Here is a 6034-nt window from a genome sequence, read left to right on the forward strand (position 1 = left end):
CAGCATGACCCGGCATATCCTGGCTACTATGCCTTTGAAAGTCTGGCCAAGCTGTCAAACCAACAAGGCCTATGGTGTTGCCTCCTCAGTGGCTCTCACATCTGTTCCCCTCCACTTCTACTGCCAAGATTCTAGTATCAGACCCCCAGCCTCTCACCTGCACAGCTACAACATTTTGCCACCCTAAGCTCCAGTCTTTCTCATTCTAGCCTTTCCCCCTCCCTCATTTCCAGATTTTATGCCTTCAGACATGGCTTAATATCATACCACACCTTTGCTTAAACAGCTTCCATTGGCTACAAATAAAGTCTAAACACTGAAGCCAGGCCCACAAAACCCTCCATAATGAAAACATAATCCTCTTTCCAACCTCTTTTCTCAGATCTCCATTCTCAGCTCCAATTGCTTTAAATGACTGTTCATGATCTCTTGCTACACATTTTCACTTCCATCCATTGCCATTTTTCCTCCCAGGTTTTTCCTCCTCCATCCCATGCTCCAAGTCTTCCTAGCCAAGTCCTCCATGACATTGTCTATCTTTTTAGCGCCCTCTCATAGAAGTGATCTTGCCCCATCTCTAAACTCCCAAATTCCTGGTCTTTTCTTGTGGCTGTTAACCCCTTCCACAGAGCATCACTGGGCTTCACTGAGCAAGTCTAGGAGCCTTTTATTTGCACCATCTTCTTTGAATTCACAGAAACTAGCCAGCTCCTACCTACAGTAGCTTAAGAAACTGTTGAAAGAATACACAAAAGTGAACTGAGGAATTAGGCATATTACTCTCTTGCCTCCACTAACCTATTAAGTATTGAAAACTGTTATCTTGAGAATATTCTGATCCTGTAGCTCTAGAATGGGTCTCTGGAATCCACGTTTTATGAGGACATAAGGGGAATCTGATGCAAAAGATCTGCAAACCACATTTAGAGAAACACTGAGGTATATGAACTTGTGCATGTGTGTTTGTGAATGCTCTTGGTGTATGAGTGAAATGCATTGGTAGTTTGGGTCATTGGTGTGCAATCCTTTCCAGGGATGGCAAATACATTTTATCTCACTTGTCAACACCAATACATTTGTAGGGGCTGTCCGGAGGACTGTTTTAAGTAGGTCTCTGGGGCCACATCTGGACTGCACAGGAAAAAGTCCTGTGATTGATGGATGATGTCTGCTGTTGGACTGAGAGGGGAAAGTGGCGGCCTGTGTGCCAGGTGTCTGCCATCACTGCCAGCCCCTTATTTTGGAGACACAGAGCCAGGACTTGGAGATGGGGATCAAAGGACCATCAGAGTCTTAATCCAGCCTGCAACTAGAACTGACGGCACCGTTGACTTCCTCAGGTGACTTTGTGGCAGAAGAGAATAAAATCAAGATGTTTGGTTAAAGGCATAACTAAACAAGAAGATACAAAGTTGTTATAGTGAACACTTGTTTACATCCATGGCGTCCATTGTCCCCCACCAATGGTACTTAGATCTTCCTTTCAGGAATCCGTTCTCTCCATTCCCACTCAATGTGGGTGGGAGTGACCACACTCCCTTTTCCAGAATGAGCCGTAACTGGTTTAGGCCAAGCAGCGTATCCTCTCCCCCTCCCCAGAATATAAGGGAAATGGCATCCCAAGAGGTATGGGAGCTAAAGGAAGACCTTATTTCTTCTCCTTGAGAAGAGGTCATGAAGATACGAAGGTGGAAACAGCTAGGATACTCCTGTTACCATGAGATGAGACACCAAAGCTGCTGAGAGGGCTGCTCTGAGCAGCCTGAGGATGAAGCCAGTGCCACCAAAGGCAAACCAGTGACAAGGGGAGAAAGCAGGTCCTGGATGATATCAACTGGGCCACTGGACCAAGTATGACCCAGCATTGGTCCTATCACTAGACTCTTTGTTTACATGAACAAGACATTTTTTTCATTGTCCAACTAGCTTTTTTAGTCATTTCTCATTTTCTATCCGTTCTCCAAAAGGAAAATGGAGTTTCAGGGATATCTGAAGTTTCAAGGACCAGCCTGGGGTCTATATGTGCCCCAACTGTGGACACATGACTTATCTCTGTTCCTTTGGTGCTTCTGCTCCCATGACCCTCATTTGAACATTTCATTTTGGGAGGAAAGAAAGCAGAGGGGAGTCAACCCCACAGGTGGTTTGCTCTGGGCTGCCAGCCTTGAGCTCTGCTTTTAGCACCTGGACCTCACCAGGGCCACTGGGCAGTGATGCATGAGCTTTAAATAGTTATACTAGTAAAGGCCTTTGAAGGCCAAAATCACTGAACATTGGTATTTTGATTATTTTGAACTTAGGAGCATGTTATTAAACATATAAAATTTAAAAATCAATAGCCACTGAATTATCTGCAGTAAAAGTGGTTCATTCTCACATCAGCGTGTAGATATACAATAATTACTTCCCTATGATTGAACTTCTATTTATATATTTTAACCAATCCCATTGTAGGGCTTTTGAAATTGGAATACTTTATTTGTCACCTATTTTTCTACAGTCCCAGCTAAAAAGGAAGCAGGTATTTCCATTCAACCCTTTACTTGTCAGTTTGGGGTTTATTCAAAATCTCATTTGCAGAAAACACCGCAAATGAAAAACCACTGTGAAATATAAGGACACAGGCCTCTGTGGTGAGGTTTCTTCTTTTTTTCATTGGTTATCATTTCTCTTCTAAATTCAAAGTGAAATTGATGAGAATTAAACTGTCTGCAAGCTAGGAAATCAATCGCTTAAAAAATATCAAGTGGAGAACATTTTTCAAAACACCACCTTTGTTCAACTAGGTCAAATGCAGGGACACACTGTGGCCAGCTTGGGTGGGCAGCACCCTCCTCTTATTTTCCTTTGGTATTTGAACAGAGGAGCCTCCCACCTGAACATCCTCTGCTGTGTGAGTATGTGAGTGTATGAGTGCATACGTGTGCATGTGCGAAGGGGGTCAGCACAAGAGAGCTTTTATTTCTTCTTCAAATGATGTTATTAATTTCTTCAGTTCACAAAAAAGAAAATTTGGGGGATATCTGGGTGGCTCAGTAGTTGAGCGTCTACCTTCAGCTCAGAGTGTGATCCCAGAGTCCCAGGATTGGGTCCCCACAGGGATCCTGCTTCTCCCTCTGTCTATGTCTCTGCCTCTCTCTCTCTCTGTTTCTCATGAATAATTAAATAAAATCTTTTTTTTTTTAAAGAAAATTTTGTCAACATTAAGGAAAAAAAAGAGCACCAAACACAATTTCTATCCCCCCTCTCATAATTTTGTCTTTAGGTCTTTAAGCCAAGCTGTGCCCTCATCTTCTCCCCACCAAAATCATGCCGTCTGGTTGTCTACCTTATGAAATATTATCGACCCACTCGAAATGAGAGTGGGCTGTAAATTAATGCATGCAACATTGTCTCCCGTCGAATGGATGGCTGGGGCTGAAAAGCCACAGCTTTTAGAATGTTAAATATTTATGGTTATCATATCCACCAAAATATGAACTTGCATGAAGAACATGACACAGATCACACTGCAAATGTTTGCCTCACTTACAGTGCCTTTGGAAAAAGGAGAGAAATAGGGCCCATGTGAATGTGTACCTTGTCTGTGAGCTTAAGAATGCTCCCAGAAGAGACATGAAGAGCCCTGCCTCAAATGACTGGAAAGAGCAGCTAGCCTTCCCAAGGACTGTTCCTGAGCTTCAGACTTCAGAAACCCGTGTCTCATTTAAATTGTTTTTCTATCCTTGAATCTGGCGGAGTTCCTCCCTCAACCCCACCCCTGATCATGGAAGTGAAAGTCACCCATCAAGTATTCTCCAAAAGACGTTGCTGTGGATCATTTACTGCAGCTAGTAATTGTTTTATCTTTGTTATCATTATTGTTGGGATTTTAAATCCCTAAAGCTAAATATTTGAGATTTGTTGTTAACTACAGATCTTTCAGCAATTAGAGATTCGTAAAAAAGCTCGAAGATGTTTCTGAACATAAAGGAGTATTGTAGGGGATGGAAATGAATTTCCTTTTTGGACTTCATTATCATGAGGGAGGCAATTTACCTCCCAAGTCTTGGAAAGGAACACAAAATAAATCTACTTTCATGGCCAAAAATATTAAGAAGAAAAATCAATAAATTCACAGTGTAATTTGTAATTAAAAGGTGGGAGAGTGAGTTTAGAAACCCCTGCATAGGGACATTATATCAAAGATGTCCCCGAGATATCAGTTGGGTTCCAGGAGGAGTGGTACTCCACATACTGGCACACTCCACCAAGATAGTTTCCACCTGAAAGGCTGAAAAACCTTTGAAACCAAGGAAGAATAATCACTTATATCCTTACCTTAATCTTAAAAAAAAAAATGAAGGTGGCTTACAAAGATGTGAAAGTTGTTCCAAGATTAACAGGTATGCAAGTCTTAAAATTTGAGATGAAAAGACAGTAAGCTTAAGGAAGTAGGAAGGGGTCAAGAAGTAACCACTTACACTAAATGCTTGCAGTTAAAGATTTAAGGTTGGACGATAGGTGGTTCATGAACTTGGCTCTGAGCTACCTAGCCGCCTCCATGAAGAGGGAAACATGAAAGTTCATGAGATTTAGTGTCTGTCAAGCAAAAATAAACCAGTTGTTCAAGGAAGCAGCATAGCCATTCTTGGTGCTCAGACCAATCGAATAGCTCTCCTGAAGGGTCCTTGTAAAGAAATCAATTCCATCTTGTGCGCCATCTTTGATTATAAGTTTCATAATCTGTCTCTAATGAGAAGAGGAGGCCAATTGTGGCCAATGACACACAAGTAACTGGGCTCCCGAAGAAGCTTTCAAGGTCTTATCTGAACATTAGAGTTAGGGAGTCAGGTCTAATCCTTCTGAGAGTTATAGTCTCTACACATTCTTCTGTAAAGTACGCATGCAGCTGGACAGACAGAACTGGACTATGTTCTCCAATGTTCTTTGAACGTTAGGAATTTCTAGGCACACATTGACACCAGGTCATGTCCTCCATAGAATGGCATGTTAGCCTTCACCAAAATGGTGGCTATGGTTTTGTGGAGGCTCCAATAGCTCATTATTAATCTGCTAAATTGGTCTGTTTTGGTGATAAGATTACTTTGTTGTCAGCCAAACCTCTAAGAATTTTCTTTTTTGTGCCATAAAATGAAAAGGTCTTTCCGAGAATAAATATGGTAACTGAAACGCATGTATTCTTTGTCTGCTAGGACCCCTTTCTTCTTCTGGGATAGCGGGCCACCCCATTTAGAAAGTGGCTCCTCCTCTTCTCTCAAACTGTATATTTGTAGTTGGGGTCTAAAAATCATAGTACTCTCACACCTTGGCCACAACTGATTTGCCCATGAGTGGCACATGATCCAACTAAACTAACCAGAATTCTTTTTCTGGGATGTCTCAAACTGGAGCCTGCAAAAGACTTTCAGGCCCTGTTTGGTGGTGGAATTGTTAGATGCGGGCTCCCTTGGAGATGTCTCACACACATTCCCCCGTTTGGTTAGGTGATAGTTTGTATTCACATAGTTTGAATTCTCAAGGATTATATTATAAATAATAAAATGGAAAAGAGTGTGAATTCCAGGCTTCTGAGCATCAGCTTAGGCCTCACATTCTACTATTTCCAGCCTCAGACTGACATCTAACACAGCTTTACTGTGTCACACTCAGAATCACAAGGCTCCTTGACCTTGAAATATTTCTAGCAAGTGTTTAATCAAGGCTGTTTGGCAGCTTATATGATTTAGAGCCAGTTATATCTGAATCAACAGTCAAACTAGTGTTTTCATAGTCGTTGTAAATTGGGACAATCTCCCCTTAAAGAACCATATCTCTTCAACTTTCAATTACAAAGCAAGAATGGGAGACCAGATTTTTGTGTTAGGTAACGTGAGTTGATTTGAACACAGCGATTCATGCATGAAGAACCTAGTCTGTAATCCAAGCAAACACATTTTTAACTTGTTTAAATGGAGGTTAGTAACTCAGAGCTGAATCTTTGTCATAATGTTCCATATTTCATTGATTCTAAAATGCTGTTTTCCCAGCATTT

Source organism: Canis aureus, chromosome 10, assembly GCF_053574225.1.
Source record: "Canis aureus isolate CA01 chromosome 10, VMU_Caureus_v.1.0, whole genome shotgun sequence".
Taxonomy (NCBI): domain Eukaryota; kingdom Metazoa; phylum Chordata; class Mammalia; order Carnivora; family Canidae; genus Canis; species Canis aureus.